Raw genomic sequence first — 12,808 nt, forward strand, 5'->3', positions numbered from 1 at the left:
AATCAAATTAGGGAAACATTAGTTTGTTTTTCTATTTTGCCTTTGTAAATAATCAACATACGAAACTATGGAGATTAGGGTGAAAACTATTTAAAATAGTAGGACAAATTGTAAATCTATAATAAAAAAATGGATACAAATTGCAAATTACTGGAACTTAAATTATGATGTTCTCAACTATTGAGTTAAAAATTAAAGACCAGGCAAAATTACTAATCCAACCCTAATCCCAACCTTCAAACCCATCAAAGATTCACTTTCCTTATTTCTGGTTGCCTCACTTCACTTTCGAAAGCTGACTATGACAACAATCAGATTGTTCACCTTCATATCTACATTGAATTGATCACTTTCAAGAATCCCCTAAAATCGACCTGAAATTCTTGATGGGTTTTCTTGTACTTTGAATGCTGGCTTACAGGGCATGGTGGCCTCTTTCGCCTCTTTTTCGGTTTCTGAAGAGTTTGATTGTTAATTATCATTATAATGTCTCGAATTTTACTCCTGTGATTTATGGGGCATCCAAGATGTGTTGCATTTTCCCTTGATTTCTATTGCTGTCATAAACCAAAATTTTGATTCAAGTCTTCTTGTTCTAATGGCCCTATTAATTGTTTCCATTTTTTGTCTTAGAATTTCATTCAGTAGGATTTGGAGGGGTGGTGGGGCTCAGGGCACATGATGCCCATATAAGTATAAGGGATGCAGCTTTGTTACAAGATTATCCATGGTTGTTGGGTTTTTTAATCTCTTAACTAATTGAATAACAATCAATATACGTTTTGTTGAAAGAAATAGGAATCTTTATATGGTTCTTTGAATCTTTATCTTATTCTTCAATTTTTACTACTACCTGTTACTTTTATTTGCTTCATTTATCTTGCTTTTTTGCTGTTGTTATTTTCTGAGTAACACAAAGTTTTCCTGTATATTTTGACGGTTATTTGTCAAATTAGTTGGGGTTACTCTCATATCAATATTTATCTAGTTAGACGTTCAATGCAATTTCGATGAACGCTACTAACCTTGTGCATCGAGGTGGGACTTATTGTGCATGACATATCTCTCTATCAATATACATACTTGTATTTGGATGTATTGTGCATGACATATCTCTCTATCAATATACATACTTGTATTTGGATGTATGGCTCATGAATACATCGGGTATGGACTTTTGAGACCTTCCTTCTGGGGAATGTCTCAAACCAATTTTTTTTTTTTTTTTTGGTAATTAGTGTTATGTACGAAAAGATGAAATTTTTTGGCGTCAGTGTTAAGCGAATATAAGCATGTTCAGCAATTCATTTTGTTGTACCAACAGGTTGCTTCTATTGGAGAAAATCGAACTTCTTTGTTAGTGATTTGACTACAAAACCAGATATTTGGCCCCTTGAGCTATTAAAAACTTTTTGATATTATCCTCTCGGAGAAAATTTGACCTTTTTCTCCCATGATCTTCAACAACAACCTCATAGTCTTTTGAGTTACTTCCTACCTGTCATTTTTTATGTGTCGGGGTAGATAAAATCAAGGTTTTTTACTTCCTACCTGCCTAGCTAAAAGACCATTCTGAGAACTTCATATTTTTAGAATAGATATGTCATGTTTTCAGATATTCACTTTTTCTTTTCCATTTAGTGAAATTGAAAGATATCTCGGGACTTCTAAAATCGACGCAAGTCGTGTGCAATTAGGCCTTTAACAGTTTCAAGATTGTACATTTATCAGCTTCTCGAACATCTTAGTTTTTGATCCTTCTGTATTGCTCCTAGATTCTGGAAGATCTTAACCTACCTAGTTGAATTTATTTGCTTCAGTGAAGCACACATGTCTATCATTTTCCATATTTTAACTTGTTATCTGTACATTCATTCACTGGAACTTTATGACACTTGACAGCCTTTGCAATAAGTGCTACTTTTATTATGAGCTTGAGTAGTCTAAATTGGTGTGCTCCCCTTCAACTTTTATTATGAGCTTGAGTAGTCTAAATTGGTGTGTCTGACAGGTAAACATGGAAACATAATATGTTTCGATGATGACACTCAACTCTTCTTGTACCAATTGGTCGGTACTTGTGGGAAACTTCTGTTTCCAAGACCTTGGAAAGAATTCCGTATGTGGTATAATGAACACAAGGCCAAGGACATAAAGCCATTTCTTGATCGGTGATAATGTACTGCTAGCCACTCTTTTCATCTTTGCAGCATGTAAGTTGAAAAAAGAAGGGATAACTACATTTTTGGACCGCTCAAAAAAAAAAAAAAACAAATGTATAGGTTCTGTATATTAAATATAAATATACATATTTATACATAAATATACATAACATATACATAATCAGTATATATGTGATGTATATTTTGGATACTGCCTGTAATTAATATCAGCTGACAGGCAAAAAATGAAAAAAAGCCCTTGAAAAAAATTATGACGTGTGTTAAAACTAGCAATTTGGACAAAAAGAAGGGGGAGATCATTTGGACACTTTGGTTCATTAAATTTATACATATCCGTGGTTACTTTAACATTTATACCAACCTCTTGCGTGAGCAAGCTTTTAGTGTGTCTCATCGGAATGCTAGTGTTAACTACGGGAAATCTGCTGGTCCAGATTCTTACTTAGTGGATAAGAAGAGTCTTGATTTTAACTTTTTGAAGCTGCCAAATTTGCAGAGTCTAAAGTGGTATGATTTCTGTTTCAGAGAAGTTTTTCCTGGTGAATCATACAAAGTTCGGATCAACTGGGCACTGTTCTCCGGTCAGCGCAGAAACTACAGATACTTGTAAACCTACATCAGACATCAGAGTCGATTGTTAGGAATCTTCTCTGCCACTTTGATAGATTGAATATTCAAAACATTGTATTGTTGGGTCCAAACTCTGATTTCCTCTTTGATCTTGCAAGAAGAGGTCATCCTGTGATCGACACAGACCTATTTTTTGACTATATAAGGCTACCAAACGCTTTTAAATTTCAGGAATCACATAAAGATATTCTTGTGAAGGCCCATGTAAAAGAAAGGCCTTGGATCTTAAACACAATATATGGTTTGAGGACAGCGACATCATCCCTCTCAACAGTGATTCGTTTCTTGGTTACTCTAATGGAGCAAATGAGTTTTTCTTGGGGAAGAACTTAAAACTTTTCTTCGTCAGAAATTCATCTTCGGTTTTGAAAATTTGGGCTGATGATATTAGAAAGATAAGTCCAAGCGCCAAGGAAGGAAATTTTATAAATCTAGAAGTTATTGGAACCGGAGAATAATACATCTACCAAGGTTGATGAAGCAGATTTTAGTCTGGACATCAGTTTTATGGATGCTAACCAAACCTCTGCAAGGAACGGGAAAAAGTTCGCCTTTTGGTCAACTGAGACGAGTCCAGAGACGATACAAAAATAACTTGAACAGTTTGATATGTGGTAGTGGGTGATGATTTATCTTGTAACGTAGTTGTTTGTCATCGTTCATAGCATTTGGTGGCCTTCTTCGGAGTATCCACAGTTATGTCTCTGAGTTGTGCCTATATTTCATGGACCTATAACGTCATTATTGAAGTTTCATTAGACCAGAAGTTCGGAGAGAAAAGCGAGTACTATAAACCGGAATTTCCATCACATATGCATGACATTCTTCAGGGGTTTGGTCAACCTATGGTGGTCCTTCTAAGGAATAGTGTTATTAAAAGTCATCGCTTCATCGTTTAAGGAGATGAATCGATACGTAGCGAGGGGTTATCGCTTCATGGATGATCCCGGTGAAGTATGTTTTTCAAACACTGAAGCACAAAGTAAGCCTGGTGAGAAACGGTTGATTCTTTGAATCTCTACTTTTAGTTGGATTCGGTATTATTGTACATAAGATGCTGAAATTTATTGATTTAGTTGCAGTTTGATTGTTATAGTACCATATTCATAAACATCGATAATATGTGTACTTTACTTGAAAGGACCGTATGCTTCACCTCACGCTCTTCGCTTCAAGTCACAGAGGACAAAGATAACAAGGATGGTTATTAATGAAACCATCAACTTATTGAAGGAAAGACAAGTGAAAGGAAAGTCATTTTCAACATATGTTTCTAAGTCTGCAAGTGTTGACATCAATGTGAGACCAGGTTTGGCCGCTTCTTCATGACTAAATATTTTATTTGCTTAATCTAAAGATGGGCTAAAGCATTTTGCAGCTGGCTCTATAATTTTCTAGAGGGTACCTTCTATAGTAACTTACCTTTCAATGCACTGTTCATGCAAAACTCTGTATTTTCCTTTTTGCTTTCTCATGATCTATAGTTACGAGTTCGAGCTGTGGAATCAACCACTGGTTGCGTCATGGTAGGCTCTCACCCGGTGTGGCTCTTAGCCCAACCTTGCGTGAACGGGAGATTCTTGGTGCATTTTTCTGTCCTTTTTTTCCCTCTCATCTGAGAATCAGGTATGCACTTATATGGATTAGTCATTGGCTCATTGCTAGGGAGTTTATGAACAGTATATAGTTTCTGCCTTTCTGGTGTATATATTTTTTTAACACTATCAGATAAATATGACTTGCAATGACTTGCAACGTATATACTGCTTATGCACCAAACTCAAACTCATAGGAAAACTAGACACACCTTATTACGATTTATATATTTCTACCGAGTAATTTATAAAATCATACTCCTTCCGTCTCAATTTATGTGGCGAATTCTCATATTTAGTATGTCCCAGAAAGAATCATCTTTCTATAATTAGAAATAACTTAATTTTAAATTTCCCCTTTTATTAGTAACATAATTTAAAGCCACACAAATGTTGAGTAGTTTATAAAATCATAATACATGAGCTAGTGCACTCAAAAACTTGAAGGAAGAATTTATACCATGTATAACACATATTGCATACTACATAATTTTTTTGAATTATGTGTCACGAGTGTTCACTTTCTGAATGTAATCCTTTTCTTTCTCACCTCAGTTACAGTTGTTTCAGTTTTCACTGTAAGAAAAGCATGAAAGTTGAAAACCATTAAATGGAACTTTCACAAAAATGAGTAACAAACAAGAGTTACTCAACTGTCAGCAGTATATGTTGGAAGAAATGTAACTGGTTTGTCGGCCGCCACATGCATGCCATGCATCTGTTGATGTAACACCTGTACTACACAGCCTTCTCAATATATACTCAAGACAACTTTACTTTGGTACTAACAAAGCTGCACAGAGAAAAAAAAAAAGAGTCAGAAATCTATCACACTTCCAAGTAAGTTTTAAGTTTCTTGATTTTCTCAAAAATGTTACATGTCCAATGCTGTTTCTTTGATGTCTTTACTCTTCTAAAAACTGAGTCAGAAATCTATCACACTTCTCAAAAAAGAGTCAGAAGTCTATGTGTGTTTTAGACACACCTTTTAAGCTTATAATAATGTCTAGATTCTGCTGCTTTAGATATTTGAGGTTTTCAGCTGTCTTTATTTTTTTGAACTAACTAAAATTCTTTGATGGATTTGTGAATTCTTCCATGTATGGAATTTTTCTATTTAAAAAAGCAAATCTAGGATTTTAAGTGAGTTGCTGTTGTTTGTCGATTGACGTAGAACTTAACATAAATATATGTCTTTAAAGATACTTATGTATATATGGTTCAGAGTCGATAACGACAACTATGATATGTATAGATAGATATGATACTACTGATTCCTAGAGTCGGTGGTTTTACTTTTAATTTGGTCGTTTATATATGTGTTTGTTGTTTACATTTCCTTTTAGAGGCTAACTATGAAGACTTAGGGTACATCACCTCGTATTTTTGATAAAATGTTCAATGAAGATTTTTATATATCAAAATAAAGAAAGATTTTCTTAACACGCTTATGACGTTCTTTGTTGTTTTCTTTTTTCCTAAAGTCATGGCCTCCAAAAAGCCCTCAAAAAATGATGCAACAGGAAAATCAACCAAGCAAGTCGGAGAAAGTTCCATTGTCCTGGCGCTTCCTGCACGAATTCACATGCCAAACCGCGGTGTCGCAAGCTCGTCTAATGTTGAGGGGAGAAAGCTAAAGGAAAGAAGTCAAAGCTACATGAAAAGGCGCGTGAAAAGGAAATCATCGCTGAGAACGAAAAGACCGAGGCAATCTCGATGAAAAAGTCCAAAGAGAAGAAAGAGATTAAGCTGCCGGAAGGAGATGTGAAGTACATAGGGGTCAGACAACGAAAATGGGGCAAGTGGGTGGCAGAGATTCGGGAGACAAGAAAGAAAGTCCGATGGTTAGGAACATTCGATACTGCTAAAGAAGCTGCTTTGGCTTTCGACGAGGCGGCCATTGAATTAAGAGGTGCTGATGCTGTGACAAACATCCTCAAACCACCATCAAGGGACCCACCACCAACGGAAATCAACTTCATCAATCCACCATCTCCACCCTCAGATGATATTAGGGTTGAGAAATGATTTAAAAAAAAAAAAATTGACGGGCAAAAGCGCTAAAGAAGCATCCAAATGGTCCACCATACTGTAATATTACTGACTTGATGTATGTCGTATGTGTTTTTCTCTCTCTCTCTCTCTGTTAATAAGATATTGTATTGGTGTGTAACAAGAAAATAGGTTACTGTTTCTTCATGTTTAGTTGGGAATTGGATATAGTTTTTGAACTACTTTATAATGAGAGACTGTTACCGTAAAAAATGATTGGAAAAGAGTCCTATTCGTTCAGTGGAATCCTTGGACATATTGTTTATTAAAAAAGAACTTTTTTCCTTCGTTCTGTTTTGCATTCTGGAAGAAAAGCAGGTGCAGAGAATCTCTTTCTTGGCTTAGAGCCCGTTTGGATTGGCTTATAAGTTCAGTGGAAATCCTTGGACATATTGTTTATTAAAAAAGAACTTTTTTCCTTCGTTCTGTTTTTGCATTCTGGAAAAAAAGTTAGGTGCAGAGAGTCTCTTTCTTCTATAGGCTTAGAGTCGAATGCTATCGAAGTGTGTCTAAATTACAGTGAAGAAATTATTCATCACAGTGCTTTTTTTTTTTTTTTTTGGTTATTAGAACGCACCAGTGATTAGGAAGTAGTCAGAAGGAAGATTGGTAAAATTCACTTCCTTATTTCTTGTTGCCTCACTTTACTTTCCAAAGCTGACTATGACAACCATAGTGTTCACCTTCATATCTACATTGGTCACTTTCATGAATCCCCAAATGGTTCCCCTAAATACCGACCAGAATTTGAATATTTGGCGTGAAATTCTTGATTTTGTTGATGGGTTTTCTTGGAAATACGTAGAGAAGTTTCTGAAGAGTTTGATTGTGAGTTGTTATTATTATAGTTCTGTGATTTATGGGGCGTCCCTAAATTTGTAGTTAAAGATTCTTTGTTGCAAGTACTTACATTATTCAGTTTCCTTTTGATTCCTTTTGCTGTCTCTCTCTCTCTCTCTCTTTTTTTTCCTTTTTCCGGTACATTAGAAAAGATTTGAAAAATTAAAAATAGCCCCGAAGGGTTGACATTGTATGTCCTCCTCATTGATAACCTTGACGGCGAGTAGGCAGTTTGTTTCTACTTCTAAGTCCTTGTATCCCAATTATTTTGCTAATGTTGATCCTTTTTTTGATGCAACTTCATAGTTCTGTAACGAGGCTTGACGTAGGCATTACCTTACCTGAATATCCCAACATCCACTTTCCTTGATTATTTCTATAGATTCCTTCAAAAGCCGAATCTCCAGTTTGTGTCTTGACACTACCATCAATGTTTAGTTTTATCATTCCCGCCCAATGTGGAGACCAAGCTATTAGTTAGCGTGTTTGGGAATAGGAGTTTTACTAGGAAATACTTCAATAATTTCCCTAGTATAATCATTGGTATGCATATGAGCTCAGTGGCTAAATATTTATTTTCAAGTAGATTTCAGTTTTCTTCTTTCCATATATCGCCACATAATTGAAAAAACAAGAGCAGACCTACATGAGGTTGTCTATATGAATGTGTTTAGTAATCATTTTGTTTCATTTGGGCCCTTTTTTTGCTTTCTGTGCGATGAAAATAGTTAGGGATCCAAGTTTCTTCTATCTGTTCTTTTACCCTTTTGGGCTGGTTGACTGTGGTTGTCAGTAGAAGTAGATTTTATCATTCCTGCACAAGGTGGAAACCTTGCTATTAGTTTAACATGTTTGGGAATAGGAGTTTTACTCCTACCAAGATTCCATGCCTTGGTTTTGATAAGGAAAAGGTAATCAATGTCTTTTAGATTTTAGGTCAGATGATTGATTACATCATTACTAATAACTGCTTTAACATATTGTGTTTCCATTTGTTCTTATTTTATTCCCTTTTCCTATAATTGTCCCGCCATATTAATGTTCACATTTCCAATTGGCTTTGCTTCATATTATTATTCATATAATTGTCCTGCCATATTAATGTAATTGTTGTTTCCATTTTTAGTTTTAGAGTTTCATTCAGTAGGATTTGTAGGGGGAATCCGGGATACATGATGTCCATATAAGTATCTGGGATGCAGCTTTGTGGCCTTAAGGCTTAAGTAATGTATTTTTGATGAATCTAGTTATTTCTCCTAAAAGGCAGCAAAGCAAAAACTCGAGTTGTGGATTACGAGATTTATCCATAATTGGGTTTGTTTTATATCTTAATTAATTGAATAACAAACAATGTACCATTTGTTGAAATCCGACCCATACATTTGGTAACGAGAACCATAAAATAGAAATCTTTACATGGTTCTTTGAATCATTGGCGTTAATTGAATAACAAACAATGTACCATTTGGAAAATGGTTCTTTGAATCATAAGTATCTACGTTTCCAATGTAACAGAAAGTTTTTCCTGTATATAACAGTTATTTGTCAAATTAGTTGGTTTTTATTTTAAATTCAATTGCCATCACCGTAGGTAGTGCCTAGGTGTTTTGGGTCTGGCTTGATCCCTCATGCCCATTCGACTAAAAGTTGATTACAATTGAAGATGTGAAGCTAAATATGGTAAGAAAAGACAAAGCATCCAGAGATAACACTATCTCACAACTGATCAGCAACCAGTTTAACAAAACACAGGTGAGTTCGAACTGGGATAGCGTTGTACAGCTCATGGGACGTAACATCAACTCTAGAAGACTGTTATGGTTAAATGGATCAATCCATCTATCAGCTTTGTTAAACTTAATTCTGATGGGAGCTGCAAAAATGACTTGTGTGGAGGAGGAGGTGTAGTAAGAGACTATGATGGTCATCTTGTTTTTTCCTACTCTCTGAATCTGGGAAAAGGAAGGAGCAACTGGGCTAAAGCCTGCTCACTTCTGTTTGGTATAAGGTGGTGCATAAATAATGGACATGACTTTATCATAGCTGAAGTAGATTGTGTTAATGATCTCAACAGCGCTCCTTGGAGGATGCAGAACGAGGTTGATGAACTAAAGAGTCATATGATTTCAACTGGCTATGTTCTCCAACATTGCTATAGAGAAGCCAATCAAGTTGCTGACAAATTAGCAATGCTAATAAGACCAACAAATTGTACTATGGGTTTGAAGACCTCCCTAGATAGCTTAAAGGGCTCATGACAATGGATAGCTGGGGCATCAATGCGTTCAGAACAGCCAAAAGGAAGAAGCAAGATATTTTCTGGGAACCACCTTAAATGGTGTATCCTATTTTCCTTTTGTAACTATAGTTACATTCTTTTGTTAACTTGGATATCTTGTTGTTCAATCTAGTGACCAAGTATCCAAGCTCTGGTGTCATTTACCTCATCTCTTTAGACAGAGGTCCACCTTCAATCTGGATTAGGTAGTATTAGCAGTTTTTATAAACTCCCTCAAATCAAAGTGTACCTTTTTGGAAAGATGAATAAAATGCAGGAACTGTTTCTGTCTTTGGGGGCGGGGGGGGGGGGGGAAAGATGTCAAATAAAATGCATGGAAGACTATACTTCTTCCACAAACTATACAAAAACTGTACAACTAACTAACAAAGAAGTTGGATTTGTCAAATCTTCTTCTTATACTTGGAAGTTGGTTCTTATCCAGTTGAATCCTTTCACCTCTCTCGGAAGTTGTTGAAAAGATGAATAGTAAGTACTTCTTCCACTAGAAGACGCCAGTGTAGCAAGAAAATCAGCTACAGATTAGCTTCCCGAAAGCAATGAGAGTCGGTAACTGCAACACCTTCAGTCGCCTGCGATGTGCATCTGATGATCCTCCTTAGCTTAAGGTTATTAGTATCCTTGTTGTTGAGTATATCCACAATAATTTGAGAGTCAAGCTCCATATGAATTTTACCAAAACCATTCTGGACACACCATTTACCACCATAATTGGCAGCAGCTGCTTCTGCTTGGTTGTTGCTTCCACAGATAAAAGGCACTGAGAACACCAGCCATTCTGTACGCACCTTAAGAGTCAAATTAGTTGGTTTCAGTGTTTTAAAAGGCGGAGGCGTAAGGCTAGGTGTTTTACGTCTGCCTCGGCGAGGCGTAAGCCCCGAGGTACGGGGCGTAAGCCTCGTGGGACTTTAATTTTTAGTATTTCATAAAAGAATATAATTATAATAAATACTTTTAAATAGGTAAATAGCGTAAAAAATTTGAAGAAAACTATAACATATACTCCATCCCCACAAAAAAACTAATCGAACAATCTATTATACGCTACTTACAAAGACAAGCGATTCTTTGTTACTTTTTTGAGATAAGTAAAAGACAAGATAAATAATTGGAAAAGAACATATATTAGGCATTCTAAAGCAATAAAAAAGGTCGTGAATGTTAAATTTAATGTTTCGGTTCCTTTTTAAAATATTTGAGTAATTACTAGTTGACTTTTGAGAATTTGGGCATTATATTGAAGACTTATTTAACAAATTTTGTTTTAATTTGAAGAAGTTTTCTGGGCTTACGCCCCAACACGCCGCAACAAAAAAACTCGCCCCCAACGCTTCAAACGTACGCCCCCCGAATCGTCTGGGCGTACGTCTTTTGAGACTTTCGCCTCGAACCATCGCCCCGGGGCATTTTGATACGCCCCCGCCCCGGGGCTCGCCCCAAAAACGCCTTTTAAAACACTGGTTGGTTTACACTCATATAAATATTTATGTTGGCTAATTAGTTAGAAGTTCAATGTAATTTCGATCATACTGTTTACCTTGTGCATCGAGTTGGGAGCTGTTATGCATGATATATCTATCTATCAAAATATACATATATCTATTTGTATGTATGGCTTACCAACACATTGGTATTGACTTTTGAAACCTTCCTTTTGGGGACTGTCCTCAAACCAATTTTTTTTGGTAAATAGTGCTTGATTTAAAAGATGAAGATTTTTTGCGTTAGCCTCTATACCTGCCAAGGTAGGGATAAGGTCTGCGTACATTCTACCCTCCCCATACCCCACTTGTGGATTAAACTGGTTATGTTGTTCTTATTGTAGTGTTAAGACAAATATAAGCATGTTCAGCAATTCATTTTGCTACACCAAGCAGGTTGCGTCCTTTGGGAAAAATCCAACTTTGTTAGTGATTTAACTACAAAACCCAGATATTTGACCCTTGAGCTATTAAAGTCTTTTTATTCTCTTAGAGAAAATTTGACCTTTTTTTCCCATTATATTCAACACTAACCTCATAGTCTTTTGAGTTACTGCCTACGTACTTGTCATTTTTAAGTGTCGTGGTAGATAAATCAGGGGTTCTAGTACCTTGTGTGTTACTGCCTAGATAAACGACTCACTCTGAGAACTTCATATTTTTAGTATAGACTAGTAGCTAGCTGGGAACATGCATTGCACGTTTATCCCAAGATACATATTACAAAGTTTGTATCGTAAATAAAAAAAAATTAAATGGTACACATATTTCCAAACTTTAATCTCTTTAATCACAATTCTTCAAATATTTGTCAAATAACACAAATTCAAAATCAAATCTTTTTATCTTTTGCTTCGTGCTCATTTCATCCACATTGATGATTTTGTCAAATCGTCATAATCCGTTGTAAATCTGAGTTTTTCTTGTAGTGTATATATATCAGAAAGAAGGAAAAAAATCAAGTAAACATAAATGTCTTCTTGAGTATTCTTATCCGACTTCTATTTGCTCATTTAGAAAAGATAAATTTGAAATGCTACTCTCGCTCACGTGTTTCTCTGTTGAAACCGCAGATCTAGAGTCTCTCATAAACATTTGCCCTTTTTATCCTAGTGTTTAAGAGTATAATTTAATTTAGAAAGCTCTTTTAATTTTCAACTTTCTCTACATGCAAAATGAGGATAATAAGAAACCTAAGGAGGAGGACATTCCGCATAGCAGAGTGTTGAGACATTGCCGTCCAAAGCATAATAAGAGTTGCAAAAAATAAAGGAGAATGAACAATAAATAATAATGGATAGACTGCAATTTAAATCTGTTAACTATGGAAAATTATATATACTCTAATTTGCAGAAGATCATGTCCAGAGTTCCAAAAAAAAAAAGGACACAAAAGGAAAGTTACATAAAGATAGTTTACACGTATACATACATAATGTGATCTTATAGTTTGTGGTACTCATTTATCAACCAACAATTACATCTATTTTATGGAATCATAACAACTCTGAAGTAACTTCGACTCAGTTGAACTCATAGAAGAGAGTAGCTTGAATTCCAGTACAGGTGATTGCAGCACTGGTAATTCACCTAGCATTTGCGCTACTTTTGTATTGAAAACAGAAATGGAAGATTAAAAAAATCTGCTAAACGAAAAGGCATCCTTGAAGGAAAATGAAAAACCCTTTTTGCCTTTTTATGTTTTTTTGGTTGTGTTCTTTGGGCTTC

The 12,808-nt window shown here is 35.5% G+C and overlaps 2 pseudogenes; both read left to right on the plus strand.

Annotated features, from left to right (window-relative positions):
* The first annotated feature begins 229 nt into the window (after window positions 1-229).
* Window positions 230-4,232, plus strand: LOC132034607 (uncharacterized; annotated as a pseudogene).
* On the plus strand, window positions 3,142-6,706 carry LOC132032471 (ethylene-responsive transcription factor ERF070-like; annotated as a pseudogene).
* Window positions 6,707-12,808: the final 6,102 nt, after the last annotated feature.

Source organism: Lycium ferocissimum, chromosome 10, assembly GCF_029784015.1.
Source record: "Lycium ferocissimum isolate CSIRO_LF1 chromosome 10, AGI_CSIRO_Lferr_CH_V1, whole genome shotgun sequence".
NCBI classification, from domain to species: domain Eukaryota; kingdom Viridiplantae; phylum Streptophyta; class Magnoliopsida; order Solanales; family Solanaceae; genus Lycium; species Lycium ferocissimum.